Here is a 19,543-nt window from a genome sequence, read left to right on the forward strand (position 1 = left end):
AGCTAGGAAGAGTGGTTGGTAAGCATGACCTGGGATAAGAGGGCTCTAAAGGTTTTCTCGTCTTAAATCTGTTCAGAAGATCAGAAAAAAACTACCAGATGTTAATTTTGATAAAGTCAATGAAAAACTGTGGTTCAGGTACTATTTGATGAAATAAGTTTCTACATCTGTTAGTCAAACAAAATGAATTCTTTAATTAGAGGCAGAAAGAGAAGCTTTAAAAATACACAGAGTCCAATTTGAGCCACAGCAAATGAAAGAAACTTCAAAAATTTAAAATATGTTGCATTCTTCCTGCAGTTTTACTTCTATTTCAGTATTTTTGATTCATCTTGTTATTCTGAGTTAAAGGGCTCATGGGCCCAGAAAGCTGCAAGCAAGGAGAGACCAGCTAGGGGAAAAGGGGGCTCCCCAGAGGATTTGAAGGGAGGTGAATTTTGTAGGGAGCTGCTTCATCTCCCCACTGACACCAGGCTTTGTGTGCAGAGTCCAGCCACCAAATTCCTGCCCCAGTCATGAAGTGCTGGGTTCCTCTGGGGACACTTTGTGGCTTTTGCTAAAGCACGTCCTGAAAGCATTTTTTTTTCATTTTGATGAGGAATGGGAATGCTTTGAAATCTCAGAAAATGCTCAGGTTAAATCATACCCCACTGAGGGTACAGGAGCTCCCTGTAGCACCTTATCAAACAGCACAGCAAGGATTTGCCCTTTCTTTAGGCAAGTGGACTCTTCCCTGATCTGTCCTTGTCTGTATGTCAGAGCAGAGCTGGATCTCTCCAGGTAAAATGGAAATAATTTCCTCTTGACACAAGTTTATCCTGATGTAAGGTTTAATTGATAGCTTGCAGGGCACTTGTGTTTTCCAGGCTGTTGGTTTTGCTCTAAGCACAAATTTACTCAGTGATGAGAATATTTTGACAACTCTGCCTATCTGTGCTCAGGAGCTGCAGTTTGGTGTGAATTTCCAGGGTGTGTTGACCCAGTTTTAAGGCCTAAAATGAGCATGCTCTAGATTGATATGGAAATACTATGGTTGGCAAAATAAAAAAAGAAATGGTAAATAATCAGATGTAGAGTTTATTCTGCACAAGAACTTTTAGGAGAGTTTTGCTTAGCTAGCAGAGGTGTGTTTTTGTCCTTAGACTTTCTCCAGAAGGTAATTTTTAAAAAATGGTGCAATTCAGCTTGAAGAAACTTGTCATTCTGACCCACTTGCATGTCCTCATCGACACCTCTCTTCAGCAAATCCCCGCCTAGCTGTAAACACAAAAATCAACATGTCAAATCAAAGAGAATTAGTTTTCACACGTTACTTCATTATTCTTTTGCCATCCCAAGTCTAATAAATGTCTCATTTAGAATTCTCTCTCACTCATATTTGTGGTGTTTATTTTTATGTGCTTATGAAAGCTTATTTTTAGGCAACTCATGGCTCATTCTTTAAGAATAAAGAAATCCTTTTTGGTTTTATATTTGTTGTGTGAGCAGAGCTGGGAAGCCTGTGATTGTTTTCTTTAGATTATGTAACAAATTAGCTTCTTCCAAAATATTATGCTCTGGGGACTGATCACAGGAAGCATGAGAGAACATTTGAACACATCACCATATCTCTGCAATACATACATGTGGGGTTTTTTTGTATAGTACAGGGTTTTAAGTAGAAGCGTTCAAACCATTTTGTTACAAACTCTCCTGACATTGTATTTGTGTTGCCCATACAGTCAGAAAAACATTTACATGCTGGAAGATAGTTGATTTTGGTGCATGATTTGAATGTGGAAAAAACATTTGTACTAATTATGCACACACACACACAAAATAGTAAGGAAGCTCTGTGTTCATCTCTTTTATTTTTGTGATCCAAAATCTGGCTATAAATAAGAGTGCATTTGCTTAATAAAGAAGTATTATCACTTTGCTTCACCATTTCCCTCTTAGGTAAAATTAGCTGTGTTGCTAAGCCATCAAAATGCAGCTGAGAGGAAAACAATGATGAGCCCAGCTGTGCCCCTCGTGCTCCCACAGAGCTGCTCCTGCCCCTGCCCTCATCACTGCCTTTTGTCTCTCCTCATCCACGAGCACATCAATTATGGTATTGCCATTCCATGGAAATTCTCCTTGGCCACTTTTCATTCCAGCAGCTGCTGGGAAGGTGACATGGATACCTGCTCACTGCTCCTCCCCAGGGCCTTTTTGACTGGAGCAGAATGAGGAATAATAACTGGATTGTTGCTGCTGTATGAGGGCAACCAATTACTGGTAGAAGCAGGTAATTATGATGCTGTACACAGCTAGGAAAGTTAACATCTTGGCAACTAGTTGAAATTTGAAATAAAACCTCGCTCCCATTATGTTCTGTATGCAGAGGAGCTGAGCAAAGAGTGTTGGCTCAAGCCAAAATAACAAATTTGGATCAGACTTCCCTTGTATTGGGATAATAAGTGTGGGATTTCACATCTGGTCTTTCAGGATGGGCTTGTTTTTAAAAAAGCATCATCAGTAAATTATTTTTCTTTTTTTTTTTTTTAAGCCATCAGAAATTGCTTACCAGGGGTTTGCAGTGTGGTGAATAGCTTCTTGAGACTTCTGACTTTGGCTTGATGAGTTTCCTGTTCACCCTGATAGCTTTCAAAATGGAAGGGAGATTCTAAAATGACAAAAACAGCAAGGAATAGAAATTGTGTTGGCAACTGCAAGCTGTGTGAACATTCAGACCGCCCCAAATGTGGGTGTCTGCAGAGTTACTGCAGAGAACAGCAACCTTCATAAGCAGATTACTGAGTCATGAGCATGTTTTGAATGTGATTACAAGCAGAGAGACAGAATTAGTCTTTGATTTCCATAAAAAATTAATGAGAGAGACAGACAGGGACAGACAAATTGAAGAGTTCACTTGGTTAATTTTCTACCCAGCAGCTATTGTAAATGTTCCTCTTATTTAGCAAAGAGAGATATTAAGTCTATATTAGTTGTGCTGGCCAAGAAAAACTATTAGTGTGCTGGAGGTTTACCTGGGGGCAAACTGTCAGCAAATTATAAAAGTGACAATGTGCTCATTTTGGGACATTTTGATGCATCTTTCACAAATGCAGTCAATTAAAGGCTCCTCTGGAAATGATGTTTGGCTGCTGTGCTCCTGAACCACAGCTCTGCCTTCGTGTGGGCATCAGTGGGCTGATTCCCTCCCTTGAAATAGAGTCTAGTTGTGTTTTAAAAGGGGATTAGTGAAATTATGCCCTGCTACAGATGGGATAAGATGGGATGAAATCATCATTAATGCTATAAATGCAGCAAGTGCTACATCTCTAGGATATAATTTTATTTATTTTATTCATGGCTGCTGGGCAGGTTATAATTGAGATGATACAACCCTAGCAGTGGGTCTGAGGCAGGGCTGGGAGGTTCACAGCCTTTCCCATGGATTCTGGTTTCAATCTACCATGGCCTAGATGCTGATTTAGCCAGATTTTAAGTACTCTCTACCTCACCCATGCTCCCTCAACTTTCACTCAAGGCAGCCAAAATGCCACCATTTGGCACCATGCCACCAGAAATATCAACTCTTGCAGATAATTCGTGAGGGACAAAGAGTTCTGGTGTCCTCTACAAAATGGAGTTTGCTCTAATTTGCACTAAATACCAATGAACATTTTTGCAGAGATTTCTTATCCAGATCTAATGTCCTGTGTTTAGGCTATTTACAGATGGTTAAACGGTCAGATGATGAGTTCATTCCCTATTTAAATGCAACTCACAACAGAGCATTGGAATCTATACTTTAAAAGGAATAATTGCCCTGACTATAGAAGATTTTGTTCCCATGGAAAATGGCTATGAAACTTGTGTTAATTGTTTTCAACTTCTTTTTTATCTTTTTTTTTTCCTTCAAATCTTGCAAAATGCTGACTTTTCAGTGAGAGGCAATGAAACTGTTGTAAAGCTTATGATGGAAATGGGCCTATCTGTCTGGACGTAATCAACAGATATTTTCTCTGTATAATAACAATAATAAAGATCAGCTTTGGAGTGAAAGTATTTAGCATGAGTGTATAAGGTATTCTAGTTGTCTTTGAGATGAAATATGGGAAAACTCACATCCACTGTGTGTTGGGAGGAACAGCCCACTACAGTAAACAAGGTTCTATTTCTTTAGATGTCTTGCAGGATTATTGGCAGGTAAGACACATGTTTAGTTTCTGCTTTTATATTCTCTGTTATGAGAGTATCTGCATCAGCATCTTTGTGTTACAGAAGTGGCATAAATAATTCATATCTTTATTTAAATAAATGTGGGTTTATTTCCAATTGGCATGGAAAAGGCCTTTATTTTCTATATCATTGTGCACAGTTGTCATACCAGCCCCGTATTTCAAAATGTTTGTGACTCACTCAGAGCACATGAGTAAATCAAATTGCAGCAAACTTGGCCTGAAATTTAATTAGATGATCAGCAGTTGTAGTTCTGTACTTTCCTAATAAAACATATCTCATTGCAGACAGTTTACAAGGCATTGTCACCTCATATGAACCCATTATTCCTGAAACAACATGACAAAACATGAAGCAATTCTGTTGATTGTGCTCTGTTGAGTAACGGGGGTCCTTGAGAGTCATTCTGGATTAGTTAGTGATGTGCAACTCAGCAGAGCAGGAAGGAACATTACCCTGGCAGTCCTTGCTCCTGTGGGATGGGAGCCACATTAAAAATAATCTCCATGGTCAGCAAGCATGGCCTGGGTAGAGAAAGGATTCACTTGGTTATGTGAAGAGAAATCAGATGGGTAAATTAAAACAATCAGATGTGGGAGGCAGCTCCTGCCACACACAGCACAGAGTGGAACACAGACCATTCATATTCTGGTTAGTTTTTGCTGAGCTAGAAAGATGGATATCTGCATGAGTTAGGAGATCATGAAAAATTCCACAGATTGAGGCACACAGGGTAGGTTAGAGCAGAATAGAAGCACAGGCAGGAAAAAGCAGCACAGCCTAGAGGAATATAAATCAATGGAGATTGCAAAAAAAAAAGCAAAGAGGAGCACGTGCCTTGATTTCATACTGCAAAGCCCAAAAGGAGCACAAGAAAAAGTAAAAACCCTGCTGTCCAACCCATGAGGAAGCGAAGGGTTTTTTGGTATATTTAGTTTTTCTGTTTCCAGGCAAAAAACAACACAGTGACCAGGATTTTCCCTAACTTTCTCTTCTGTTTTTATGATCACGGGAATTTGTTACACAGTTTTTCTTACAGGTTTTTCTGGACTTTTTGTTTAAGTCTCTTTGTGAGCATGGATATGGAGTTATGGATAAGAGTGCTTCTGACAAAATTTATCTCTGGTGGAATTACTCACATCCAGATCTCAAGTCCTAACTCACTGGTAAGAAGGAGTAAAACCTGGGTGTTGTTGCGAGTGCAGCTGAAAACCTGCCAGACCAGGGTGTCAGAGAGGAGCCATTCCTTGGGGTGGCATGGAGACCATCCCTCCATCTGGGGTGGAGCCCAAGCTGCAAATAAAGCAGGTGTGGAAACAGGGGGAGAGCTGCTGCCTCTCCGTGGGTGCCTCTGAACTCTTAATATTTCGATTTATTGTGCACAGTCTGTCTGCTTCTCCTCTCCTAGAAATATTATAACTTCTCTTCCTCTGCTAAAACCCCTAACCTAAAATATGTCAAATGGTCTAATATTATTGATTATACATGCCATCGACCTTTCTTATTTAACAAAGAGTATCAGTGTCCCTTGTTTGTCTAACAAAGGTTAAGTTTAACCTTCAGGGCACAGAGCAAAGAACATCTGTTTATTCAGACTTTTAGCCTGGGGTCTGAGAAGAACACTTTCTATTTGGGATCTCTGGCTGACATTTGTTAACTCAGTTTGCATGCATTTTAATGTGCTTTCTCCTACCCCAAGGCAATTGTTTGGAATATAATATGATGGGAAATATATATATATATATATATATGGCCAAATTATTATTTTCCAAGCTATTCCTGCTGGAATATGAAGGAGAAAATTAGTTTTTGAGATCTTAAAACCCTCAGAGGTAACCAAGATTTTCATCAAGATTAGGATGTGGCACACCAGAAGTCAGCAGCATATGAAGCAGAGAAAGAGAGGGAAAAACACCAAATCTGACTGGTCTGAGCCTTTTGCCTCTGTGGGAGAAGATGCTGTAGGGGGCAATGGGTGGTGGCTGTGTGCTGGGCGTGGAGGAGCTCAAACCTCTGGAAATGGAGCCTCAGTCTCCAAACTCCTCTGCCTGGGTGGCTGTGGCCACACCAGTGTCAGTGTCAAATTAAACTGCATGTGTTGTGCCATGGTGGCAGCAGGGCTTTGGGTGGGGACATGTGCCACAAGCTGCCACGTGCCACATCCCTGCCTGGGGGGACACCTGGGGACCCTCCTGGGTCACCCTGTGAGAGCTCTCAGTCCCATCCTCACTGGGTGGGATTTCTTATCTGCCAACACAATTCTGCATGAAGACTGCAAAGAAATGAGGGTTTGCAAGAAAATCCCATTTCCAGTAGAAATTGTGCTAAATTTTTTTTCTTGTTATGATTGCACAGAACTTCTCTTAATGACATTTAAATATGGGGCCAAACTTGAGCTGATGGCATCTCATTAAAGCCAAGGGAATAGAAATTCAAATGTGCATCTTCCTCCAAGTGCTTTATCTAGCAGCAGGAGCTTATTATCTGGTGTGACAGTGTTATCTGCCAGGAACTGTGTATCTGTACCCAGCTGTAGACAGATACATTTAAACACAGAATTCTGAGTGTTTCTGATGGCTGAGATAACCAAAAACCTGTCTAAGGGTTCAGTACAGTTTCCTTAATGGCATCAAATATTCAAATGGGCTTCTTTATTGGTCGGAATATTGCACTGCAGAAGCCAAATGGGGCTTCTTCTGATGCCTTAAGAAACCTAGAAATGAAACAATACACACTTTCAAGATAATACTAGTATAGTTGGTATTATAAAGCCTGATCTTTATTTGAGACCTCCAGGGGCAAATATAGAAAATGTCCACAAAAGCTCACCCCCCATGGGGGTGCATACAGTTTTATAAGTTTATTGAAATAGCATAATTGACAAAAATCACCAACTGGGAGCACAGGTGGTGTTGCAATTCCCCTCCAGTTCAAGCCCCTGCTAAATCCTCCCCCCTCAGATGGAAACTGAACCTGTTGATGAAAATGTGTCTCTAAGAGCTGTTTTTTGGTCTTGAGTCCTAGGGAGAGCCAGGATAGGGGCTTTGGAATATGCTTTGTCTTTCTGCCTCTCAGGGCAGGGAAAAGTACTGGGAAAAGTAGCTCTGACTGCAATAATAGGCTACAGAGCTACAAATATTTGTGTAAAGAATACAGAGAATATATAAAAGGAAAAAAAAAAGGCAAAAATCAGTACAGCATCACTCAATGCAAGGTTTTGTGTGCAGAGAGCTCAGACAGAACTGGATGTGTGTGTGCAGAACTTCGCCCTGCCTGTGCTACCCCTCTTGAAGCACTTCACTTTTCTCTAGCAGTGCTGCCCAAGGGAAAAAGGAGCTGTTGCTGTGCCCCTTTTCAGTGTTTTCATTCATGAAGTTTTCAGTGACAAACTGAGTTCTGATCCTTTGCAGGGTTGATCCCAGGGGCTCTGGCAGCCCCTCAGTCCCTCTATGCTGCAGACTGGAGATGTGCCTGCAGCCTCCCATGTGCTGCTCACATTTCCCCTCTCCTCAAACATCCCCCTGGCAGCCAAAGGGCTCTGTTCCCTTCTGCTCAGGCCCCAGGTGATGTTCTGGTGTTCTCCACCACCTTGTGGGCAAAGAACTGTTTCCCTCTCTGGAGCTGAAGCCCACTCAGTCTTCCTCTTCAGCATCACTTTGGGAAAAAGCTCAGAATCAGGAAAGTCTTTCTGATAGAGCCACCTCATGAAGCCCCAAACCATTAGCAAGGATGCCTCTAATTTCCATATTCTAATTTCTGCCATAACATGCTGTGGGAAGAGTCATCTGGATATTTCTCTTGAAGCAGTAAATGGAGGTGTCTTTCAAGATGTCCTCTGAGCCTGTTACCATAAATGTCACAAACTCCTGATGAATTTCCCCTCCCTGACAAGCAAGCAGTTTGCTTTCAGGTGTTACTGAACATTTTCCCTTGCAAGAAGGTCTTGTGCCTTCCTGGTCACAGGCAAGCAAGAGCAAAGAATTCGTCCTTGGGCTGGTATTTAAGCATATAAAATGATCAGCTCCAGAGATGGAGTATTTGTGAAGCTTTCTTGGGAAAAGCCATGTTATTGCTTGGAAATCACACACCCACGGCAGGATGATCATCTGCAGTGGAGCTGTCTGTCCTCCAGCAGTAGATGCTTAGGGAACAAAACAAACCCACCTCTTCAGAGGGGAACACAGGCAAAATGCTCATCCCAATGTGAAAGGGACAGGGAGGATCTCACAGAAGAGGTTTAAGTGCAGGAGGCACCACAGCTGAACCCCTGATGCCAGGTGGGTGCTGCAGTGCAGGGAGCTCTGGGGGCTGCTCAAACTGCAGGAGCAGAGTTGTGCTGCAGCTCTCCTGCTGTCCTGGGGAGCTGTGGCTCCTCTCCATTGCCATTCCCCATCCCTCTGTGATGCTCAGGGAGTGGGTCAAGGGCACTGTCCTTGCTCTCTACTACAGCTCAGAGGGATCTCTGCTATCCAGGGCAGAAAATCTGCCTTCTTGGTCTCCCATTTCACAGCAGGATTCTGTGTGTGAGAGTTTCAAAAAGGCACAGCTGAGCCAATGCACTCACTGAGGCTGCCAGTGGATGTGCCTCTGCCTTCAGGGTCCCATGGCCCTTGAGGTGCATTTCATCAGCTCTGTATACATTTCACTATCACTCAATAGGGTGAAAGCTTATTGTCATTAATTGTGAGGGTTTATGTTGGCAACCACTTAGTTCCTATGGTTACATCTCTAAGAAATTGTGAAATAGGCACTTCAAGGCTCTGGGCAGAGAAACAAATTGACTGTTACAGAATCCATGAATGATAATAACTCATTTACTTATAATGCTAATAAATAATTGGTGTAAAATCTTCTAGTACAGCTTTAAAATACTTAGGGTATTTAAAGGTCAGCACTGCTCTTAACTCTCCATTAAAACCCCCATATTGCAATAATGGAGCCCAGATGGCAATTACAGTGTTTCAGAGTGTTCTCTTAGCAAATCCATAACCTGGTCCTGCTCTGCAGGGCTGCCCTGCCTGTGCTCCCCTAACCACAGCAGGGCTTTCTACTCTGTGCCAGCTCAGGGTTACAAACTGTCCTGCTTCTGGACATGCTAAAGCTGTGCCATGGGAACAATATCCACTGTCTTTTTGTCCCATGCAGCCCTTTGTCTAGGCCATAGCAGGATCCTGAAAGAAACAGTGTTTTGTGGCAGGTAAATACTCTGCAATTTGTCTACAAGGTCACCCCTACTACCCCACCCCATCAGGGAACCTGAATCCTTCTGGTCTTTGGGTTATTTTCCTGGCTGTGTTTCTCATTATCCCTATCTTTTAGTGTTCTGAGTCCTGGAGTCCCTGCTTTGTGTTGCTGCTTTTCTAACTCCTCTTCCCCCACATTTTCTTCCAGTTTGTGTACTTTCCCTTTTTTTCACCTGTTCTCTGTTTGACTCGTGTGCAAGCAGGCAAGCACCAGGCTTTGCACTGGTTTAGGATGCTCTTCCATGTCCTGTCCTATTTGTCTCATCAGAACATGTAGCAGTTCAATTTTTGTCACTCTTTCCCTGCACGGATCTTGCTTTGCCTACAATAAATTTTTTATGCCTTTTCTCTATCTTGTTTCTTTTTCCACCTTGTCCTGTGAGAGTCAGCTTTCCACAGTGAACCAAGGGTGGGGGAAAAATCATCTATTTCTGTAACTGTGCTTCCATCTTTGCAGAATTTCTGCCCTGCAACAGGATAGCCCCACAGTTTGCTTTTGTCCATCAGCAATGTGTGCTAAGCACAGGCTTTCCCACTTAGAGCTTACAATATATTGAGTTGGCTTTAAATTATTCCTTCGTGATTCCTGGTGTGGGATGAATCAAGATGAATCACACAGTGATGGAGGTAATTCCTCCCATCAGCTGAACAATGAATCAGTCTCTATTTTTCCCACAGTTAAGATGCCAATTTGCATGTGGTACGAAATAATGTTCCCTGTTAAAATAGAGAGGCTGAATGAAGTGGTCAGTTTGTTACAAGGTTACAGGCTGAGAGACAGAATGCACACTGCCTTCAGTGTGAACAAACAGTGCTTCATCATTTGGAAGGGAAAGTCTGGGGGCAGGTCTGCAAAAACCATCTTCTAGAAACACGTGAATGAGCAGTTGCTTCAGATAGAAAACAAGCCCATCACCACCCAAGTTTCCTAAAGTCTCTGTAGGTCCTGAAAGCAAGCCCAGGATTTAGTTCTGCAGTGCATATCTGACAGTACACAGTCCTGTCTGTTGGTGGAGTATATTAAAAAGAAAAACAACAAAACAATGCAGAGATTGGTATTACTTCAAAAATATTCATAGAAATGTAATGATGCTATTTGCAGTCATCGTAATTGTAGCCTGTGTGTTGTGTATTTAATGAATTAGTGCTGGGGAAGAAGGTTCTTTTTCTGTGGGCCAAAGCCAAGAAGTGGACTGTCTTGATGCAAACCCAGAGATGCTCTGGCAAGCTGGCTGCTTGTTGCCTGGCATTCAGATCAGCAGGCTGTGACATGGAAGGAGGGGAAGTACCAAAGCCTGGTGGAGAAGCTGTGCTCTTGGGAGTGTGGGGTAGCAGGAGATAACCTTGGAGACAAGCCAAGGATCAGAGTGATGGGGTGGGCTTGGAACACTCAGCCCAGCACACAAACCCCTGGATTTCCTGGAGACAGGCACAGATTTTCTGTGCTGCTGCTCTGTGGAACAGCAGGGATCTGGCTGAATGTGCTCCAGGGGCTCTGGCACAGCAAGGCCAGGGGCTGCAGACTCTCCTGGCTTAGATGGGGCAGGAAAAGTGAGGAGGAGGAGGAGATGGCCTAAGCCCCCATGGCCTCAAGGGTCTGAGAGGTCCCATGTCTGCTGCACACCTCCTCTGGGTACAAACCAGCACATTAGCCTATGGCCTGACCTGTTTTGGAAATGCCTTCACCTTTTTCTAGGTTAAAGGCTGAAAGATTTGCAACACAAACAAGGAGCTTGTGCCCTTTATTCATTATGTCACTTCCAGTGTTAGCTAAATAAAGAAAATCCTTGCTTCTCTTGAATTTAAAATGACACCAAGTCATGATTCAAACTTGCAGTGACATTTATCCAGTTAGCTGGCGTTTGCTATAGGTTGAAGGGACACATAAATACAGTTGTCTTCATATCTCACGCACATTTCCCAGTGCTCTTTGTCAGTTATTAAGTGCATTAATTCTTCTGATGCTAATTTCTGTGCAGTACTGATGAAAAATGCATTTTTCCCAGGGAGCTGGCACTTGGCAAATATCTCGATGGCAATAAATTAACACAGGAGCTAAGTTTCTGTTGCCATGGTTTTCTTCTCCACTGATACTCACTGTTTACTGTATCTTTACTCTAGCAAGGGTAGGGAAGCAAAGCCACATCCCAGATCCCCTGGGTGCCCCAAATCCTCTCCTCTCATGGCTCTCTCCTGGGGTTTGCCCTGACAGAGCTCTTGCTCTCTGCAGGGTTCTGTACAAATCTCACCTCACTGCCAGACCTGGCAGGGCTCCTGAGGAGCCAGAAGAACAACAGGGATGTTGCTGAGGAGAGTTCAGGCATTGGAGTGTTCCCCTGCACCCCTCCTCTGCCTCTCTTTGCTCCCACCCCACTGCAAGGCAAACTTTGCCAGCCCCACTTCCCTCCTCTTCACTGGTGATGAAGCTAAAAGCAAAGTGGTTGAACTCCAAGCATCAAGGGGCTGGGTTCAGTGCTTGGTGCCCTTGCATTATTTAAGCTTCCTGAGGCTTCCCAGAGGCTTTTGAGAGGATGCAGATAAAATTCAATGGATCACCTGAGCTGTGCCCTGCAGCAGAGGTTTAGCTAATAAGCCCATTCTGCACAAACACATTTGTATTTCCCAAGGTTGAGATGACACAGGGCTGTGTACCAGTGCTGCTCTTCCCAAAAGAGAAAGGAGAAGCCATGGAGATGGCAGGGGTCAGACTGTGTCCTCAGACTTTGTATGAAAGCAAAATATTGATTTGGCAGGACCTTCTGCTGCACCTGCAGTGCTTCAGCTGTAGCATCATGCCAGTGCCACGTGCCCAGGAGAGCTTTATCCTGCCTGGAAATGGTGATTGAGGGAAAAGCAAGTCCTGCTGCTGAGGTCCTCCATCAAGCACTGCTATTGATGGCATGGCTGGTGAGGTCTGTACTGTGTTTCTCTCTTTGATGGACTGAAAATAGTTCTCTACAGCTGGAGGCAAAAACGTTTTTCTCCCTTAAAAGAAAGACTGCAAATAGATTAGGTATTCTCTTTCTTTCAATTTATGAGTATATCCTTGCTGCTGTCTGTATAGAATCATGGTTCTATTTTTCCTTCAAATTTGTCTTACTTTGTTGGCTTTACTAAGGAAGAGCTTTTAACTATTTTTGCTAATAATGCTAAATCTAAACAAGACCTTCTAGCACTGTTTTAGCCTATCTGACTATGGTTAAATATTTCTCTTTGAAATGTACAGATCTCTGTTTCTGAATCAAAGGGAATAAAATCCCTGCTTTGCCCTGAATCAGAGACAGGTCCTCTCTCTGGAACAAACAGAAATGATGGAGTGGCAGAATTTCTAGTCTTAAGATACATCACTTTTACGAAATAAATTTGTATGCTTCCAGCAGAATAAAACACCTCTGAGAAACAAGGCAGAACACAAGTGCACTGTAAATTATTCTGGGTGGTATTTTTGGGTGACTGTGCTGGGCTCCTTGGCAGCTCTCAGGGCAGCTGGAGCACTGCCTGCACCTCATCCTGCCACATCCCAGCATGTGTGGGTGGGAAGATGTGCTGCAGAGGGTGCTTTGTCTGTGCTCATGAGATGTTCACATTAACAAAATTTGCTTTGTGTTTTTACCACTTCAGAAAGAGGCAAATGGCTCTCAGGAAAACCTGGAGTCTGCAACAAGTATTTGAGGTGCTGCTGCCATTCCTCTCTCTGTGGGTCAAATCCCCTGGTGTTAAATTCCTCATTAGTCCAGCATCCTTCCAGACCTGGGCCCTGCATTTATTGCTGTGTCTGAAGCAAATGCTGGGCTGGGAGAGCAGAGATTGCTGCTCTTTGGCAGCCTGGGCTGGTGCTGCTGCCACCTCCCACCCTGCTCACAGAGATTTGGGGATGTGGCCCCAAACAGCTCCTCCCTGAGATGCTCCTGCTGCCTTGGTGCAGCCAGGGCTTGCTGTGCCCCAGGGCCTCACTGAGTGAGGAGTTTGCAGATTAATCCCTTGTAGAACCCCTTGTAGGCTGTGTATTCTCCCTCCATCATGACACCCCCTGGAAATCAGTGTCTGATAACACCACCAGGAGAGATCAAAGGGGCACAATCTGCATTAGCTGCAGCAAAGAGAAGTCGTGCTCTAGCCTGTGCAAGAGCAGAAATACAAATCCTGGGTGCCAGGGTACAATTGCTGCCAGGTTACTGACGGCAGCCTCCTCAGACCCCCATCAGGATTACAGCACTCAGCTGCTATGCAATTTATATTTATTAATACACACAGGGCTTGATTTAAGCACAGCAGCTCAGCAGCAAAACTGCCTCTGATTTATGGTGCAGGCAAGAGGTGACAGTGAGATACAATCCCTGGCATGGGTGTGCAGCCTAAAGAGCAAGGAGAGGCAAGGGGTAAGGATCTGCATGGTTGCAGGTAACTGGCAGTTAATTTATGATACCCAGATTTCATTCTATAGAATACATATTTAAAGGTTTGGTCACAGAGATCTGATTATGATTTTTTTAAAAGAATATTGGTTAATAGCACAAAATCCTTTCCTTTCCTTTTTATCCATTTGTCAGTGTAAAAGTAAAAAATATATAATTCCTACTCTTTAACCAATGGCACATCTAGGCTTCATACAATATTGAATAGTTTCTATTTTTTCCCAGGGAGGTTTTTTTTAAATTCTAATATCACCTGATCTTTGTGCAGTTAATTCCCTTGTCATCAAGCCATGTAAGTACTGACCTCAGAATCTCAGAATAGCCTTTGCAAAAAAATAAAAACCACAGTAATTTGCATCACTGTTGCTGAGGGCTCTGCATATTTCCATTATAAAGTCCCGGTTTCAGCAGGCTGGACAATACAGATTGGTGTGGCTGTTTTCAGCTTTCAGGAGGAAATTTATTCTTAGAAATTGGGTCAAAGAATTTGGTTTGGCAGGGCCGACTGAGAGTGGCTCTGTTGAAAATAGAAAATTTGCAGAGCAGCTCATTAATTTAAACAATTAGGTTAAAACTTTCTTTATTTTAAAAGTGAGAATAAAGTGAGAATAAAAGCAGCCAAGTTACTTAAAGTTAGACTGAGATATACAGTTGGAATAAACAAATGGAAGGTGTGCAGAAGACAAAACCCAGCAAACTGATGTTTGTTTTTTTTAATATTCTTTTTCTATCTTGCTTCCTTAATATTTCATAGTGTCAGTAAGTTAGGTCTTTCTCAATATTGTATGTCCTTTATGTCGTTGGCTTTGACATTGAAGAAAGGGAGTTATAAATTACACATCTGGCTGGTGGATGGGTTCTGAGCCCCCATGGACTCTGAGAGCTGGTTGGAAGATCAAGGTCTAAAAACAAACACTCACATTGAAATCCTGTTTATCTTTGCTTCCTTCTCATCTCAATCACAGAGATTTCCTGTGGGAAATCTTCCTGCAGGAAATGTGGAAATGAAGTGGCAGTGCCAGGCTGGCTTGTTTCCCCCACCACAAGACAAGAGCATTTCCATCACAGACTCCTTGTTCTCCCTGTTCCCTCGTGTGCCTTCCCCATCCCTTCTCGGATGTGTCAGAGGCTCTTCAGGATCTCGAATCCACTTGGCTGAGAGCCATTCCTCTGAGATGGTCAAGTACGCACCATTCCTTCCTGAAAGCTTGTCAATTAACTTTCCCTTTCAAGGGCTAATGACTCTAAATAGCACCTTGAGCTCATCGCTGCCGTGCTGGGGAAGGAGGGGACCCTGCAGCCAGCACAGCTCCAAATCTGGAAACATACCTGCTAAGAAGATTAAGTCTGCTATGCTGAGCATTAAGGCCATCAATATTTATGCAGCAGGCAAAATTCATATCAGAGCTGTCAGGCAGAATCTGTCACCGTGGTGTTTCTAAAAGGTTACCAGCCTCCAGATACCTGTTCCTCACTTATGAACGAGGCTGAAGATGAATTGTTTTGCAATTTGAGTCTTAGACTACTGGTAAACTGCAGGATTCATCACTGAATTAATAGTTTGCTTGGTACTCCTCTAGTGCATGCAATGAATAGCAATCTGAAGGATCGAGAGGGTAAGCTGGAAATGTTTTCACTTCAGAGAAAATGTCTGATTTGTTCAAGTGCTCTTTATCAGAGTTCCCATATATGAAAGGCAAACCCTCAGTGGGCAGTTCTGGCCTACACAAGAGGGTCTCTGTTCAGTGGCACCTGGCCTTGACAGCGGCTACTGTGGGCAGCCTGGAGAAGAGCACAGGTACCTTGTGTAATACACTGAAAACCTTGGTGGAGCATTACTTCAACAATTAACAGCTGGCACATCTGCCCCCAGCATGTCTCTGTGTGTGCTCTCTTCCCCCAGAACTGGGCTGAGGAGTGGAGCTATTAGAGCTTTTAGAAAAAAAAAATAAGCAGGAGAGGAACCTCTGCTCTCATCCAGTAGAAAGAGAAGATTCACGGCAAAAGGAGCAGCAGAGCACAGCAGGATCTGGTATGCAAAGGGTGCTAAACACAATTCCTCTTCTAACACATGGATGTGTGATGGATACAAAACCAAGGAGGAGGTTATGAAGGTTTATATCCATGGTCTGGACAGTGTCCTTTTAATTCCTGCTACCCCTGACAGACACTTTCAGCTCACTGCTCAGCATCCCAGTCCCTGCAGGGATATCTGTCCTTTTCCTTTCACTGGAAGACATGCAGAATTTTTTCTGATGGGTAAATGATATGGTGAGAGAAGGAAAATCAGCATGTGGGAAAACTATCTAGGTGGTGTATTTTGGGGAGCAGAATCCCTGTGGCAGCTGATGCCCTCCCCACGCTGCTGCAGATGATTGCTGCAGTGTGCAGGGAGTGTGCTTCTGAGCAGGTGATGTGTGAGAGCTGCAGGCAGTGATGATGCTGGACATTTTCTCTTTTCTTCCCTTCAGGCTGCAATTCTGTAGTTTTGACTTGTCTCCTCTTTGCAATAGAAGTTATTAACCAACTGTGTTATGAGAGCATTACCTTATTAGTGTGGCACAAGAGTTTCCAGTCTCCTGACAATAATCTGCTGTAAAGCAGAATCCCACTGAGGCACTGCATGATAAACACCCTCAGGATGCTGAAAGTAATTGATATGAGCTGCAGCTGTGGCTAAGGAAGATCCCTGCAGAGGACTGCCAGGATTCCCTGCATCTCCTGCACAATGTGGCCCTGGCAAGACTGGTTTAGAAGCCATAGGTACAGGAGCTCCAAAGGTCCTGGGGCTGTTTTCTGCTCCAGAAGCTGGGTAAGGAGGAGCAAGGGCCTAGTGGGCTCTCTGATATCCCAATGCCATGTTTTTTCTCTGCCAGCTGTAGCTTGGAGGGGCATGGACACAAGTCATGGTGCAAACATCAGCCTTGCTCCTTCCTCAGTGTAAAATTTCTGTATGAGTAGAAAATGAAAAAACATTGAAAAATCCAACATGTTATTATCACTTGATAAATCACCTAGGTGCTGCCTGCCCTTTGTAATCCTGCTCTGTTACATAAAATTTGCTCTGCTTTTTTCCTCCTGGCCTACAGAAAAACCCTGTAATTTCCTTCTCATGGGAAATTAGTTGTACAGTAAAAATATTTATTGAGGCATGGACACCTTGATCCATTTCCTGTTTTGAATCAATAGAAAGGTTGTTATTGATTTTGATGGGTTTTTTGAGACAGGCTCCAAGTTCTATCAATTTTTCAGTAGATGAATTCCCTGCTGATGCATGCTTTGTCCTGGTTAGTCCTCATCATGGTTTTTTATGACTTTTGGGAAGGAATAGGAACATAACACAGAGTAAAAATGGCCGTTTTATAAGTTAGAATATGAAAATGTGGCTTGGAGTTAGTGACTAGCATTGCTTTATCCTGAGCACCTACAGGTATGGTGGTTAACTTGGTATTTTTCATCCATGATGTAAAAGCTGCCAACTCCATTAAAATCTGATTCAACATGACATTTGTGTCACATCTGATCTGCTTGCATTGGGTAACATTATGTCAGCTGATGGGATGTAAGCAGACACAGCCTAACAGGGAGTGATGTGCAAAACAGGCATTCTTCTTCTTCCTGTGCTTAGCACGAGTGTAAGATAAAACAAAAGGCAAAATAATCTTTGACTTCATGAATGTGACATTTTTAGGGGGTGGCTACCATGGGTTATACACTGTGTGCCACCCCATAATATTATTCATCTAAAAAGGTAACTTCAGAAGTGATGATGAAGGACATGAAATCCCCTCATGTCCTTTGTGATTCCCCCCTGTATTCAGGAGTCTGCTGAGGTTGGTGTCTGGTGGTTTAGATCAATGAATCTGTATTTTAAATCTGGCTTTTCCAGGCCAGCAAGTGTATGAAGAGGTGGGGCATGCACAGGAACCACATCCCAGAGCTGTGTTTGGGAGATCCCAAGTGACAGAGCAGTAGCCAAATCTGAAGGGAAATGGAGTTTGTATCCTGCTGGTGCTTTGATCACAGCAAGTGTCCTGCATCCTGGGACTCCTCTGAGCACAGCTTCAATTGGAGGTTCTGTGAGTTTGTCTGTGAGAAAATCCTTTCCAGGTGTTTAGGGGCACTGTGTGGCTGCTGAGAAATGAGGGAAGGTGGCCCGGTCAGGGAGGGTGCAGGGGGCAGCTCTTGGGGCAGAAATCCTCACTAGGCCAAACTCCAAAGCTCTTGGGGCAGAAATCCTCACTAGGGCAGACTCCAAAGCTCTTGGGGCAGAAATCCTCACTAGGCCAGACTCCAAAGACATGGTGTGACCTGCTGAGATCCTTTTACAGATTTGACTCCAATGAGTCTACATGCCATAGCTCACCAGCACAGTATTTATTGTGTTTCATTTTTGTCACTGTGTGCTGGTTTTGGCTGGTGTAGAGTTAATTTTCTCCACAGTAGCTGGTACAGAGCTGGGGTTTGGACTCATGCTGGAAACAGTGTTTATAATTCAGGGATGGTTTTGGTACTGCTGGGTGAATCAAGGCCTGTTCTGCTCCTCAGCAGCCCCAAGGCTGGGGGTGCACAAGGAGCTGGGAGAGCACAGAGCTGACCTGAGGGATTCCCAGACTATGTGGAATCAAGTTCCTGGCATGGAGCTGGGGAAGAAGGAGGAAATGGGGATGTCCAGAGGATGGTGTTTGCCTGCCCAAATCACTGCTACATGTGCCAGAGCCCTGCTGTCCTGGGGATGGCTGCACACCCACCAGCCTGCCCTGGGGAAAGATGAATTCCCTGCTTTCCTTTTGCTGCATCTGCAACTTTTGCTTTAGCATTTAAATTGTCTGTATCTCAGCCCACAACCTTTCTGAGTTTTACCCTTCCCATTCTCTCCCCATTCCAGGGAAGGCAGTGAGCCAGAGGCCATGGGGGTTGCACCATGACACTCTGCCATAAAACAATCTATAAATAACCTTGGTGTCCATCACACTGCAAACCTCAGGCTCAATAAACACCATGGGCAGCCAGGTATTCTTGAAAACTAAGCCAAGGCAGCATGATCATTCTGAAACACCCACATTTCTAAGGGACTGCTGCTCCTATAAGTGATGGGTTCAACCCAGCTGGCCATCACATTTTACCTCAAAGACTACATATTTTGTCAATACTCTGCTTTTTGCAAGATGAAATACTGCTGGAAGAAATATCTCTAGGCACACTTAACGCATACAATACCAAGCGATATATTTATGCTGTTCAATAAAAGAGCTAGAAAAGGTATTTGTCAGGGAAGCAGTGGACAAGGTAATTTATATTTTGTATGAAATGCCACTTAGGAACACTTAAATAAAATCATCACAATACCTGTTTTTCTGCAGTAAGCTGATCCTTGTAGTCATGTAAACTGGCTTCCAGCCCAACACAGAGCAAAAGGTAACTGTCTCAGGGCTGCCAACAGGAAACCAGGAATATTTTCACTGTTGGAGCATGGCAGGAACCTCTCTGTTCTTCACCCTCCTCGGTCCTTGGTGGGGAAGCTGAGGCTGTTCTGGGTAACCCAGCCTGGTGACAGGCTGAACTCAGAGCTCACAGGGGCAGGAATATGAGGATTAAAGGACTCAGGAGACACAGATCCAAACCTCAGCTGGGGCAGTGGCACAGCTGCTGCCTTGCTCAGCTCTGTTATTGGAA

At 43.6% G+C, this 19,543-nt stretch overlaps 1 long non-coding RNA gene across 2 annotated transcripts; it reads right to left on the reverse strand.

Moving 5' to 3' along the window:
- Positions 1–1,064: 1,064 nt before the first annotated feature.
- LOC134425927 (uncharacterized) lies at positions 1,065–19,517 on the reverse strand. Of its 2 annotated transcripts, XR_010029805.1 has the most exons (4): positions 19,217–19,517; positions 4,665–4,733; positions 2,549–2,647; positions 1,065–1,257 (listed from the first exon to the last, which is right to left on the reverse strand). It is a non-coding gene; the product is annotated as an uncharacterized LOC134425927 (long non-coding RNA). The 2 variants fall into 2 exon arrangements; XR_010029804.1 differs by lacking the exon at positions 4,665–4,733.
- Between the last annotated feature and the right edge of the window lie 26 nt (positions 19,518–19,543).

This window comes from Melospiza melodia, chromosome 16 (assembly GCF_035770615.1).
Source record: "Melospiza melodia melodia isolate bMelMel2 chromosome 16, bMelMel2.pri, whole genome shotgun sequence".
Taxonomy (NCBI): domain Eukaryota; kingdom Metazoa; phylum Chordata; class Aves; order Passeriformes; family Passerellidae; genus Melospiza; species Melospiza melodia.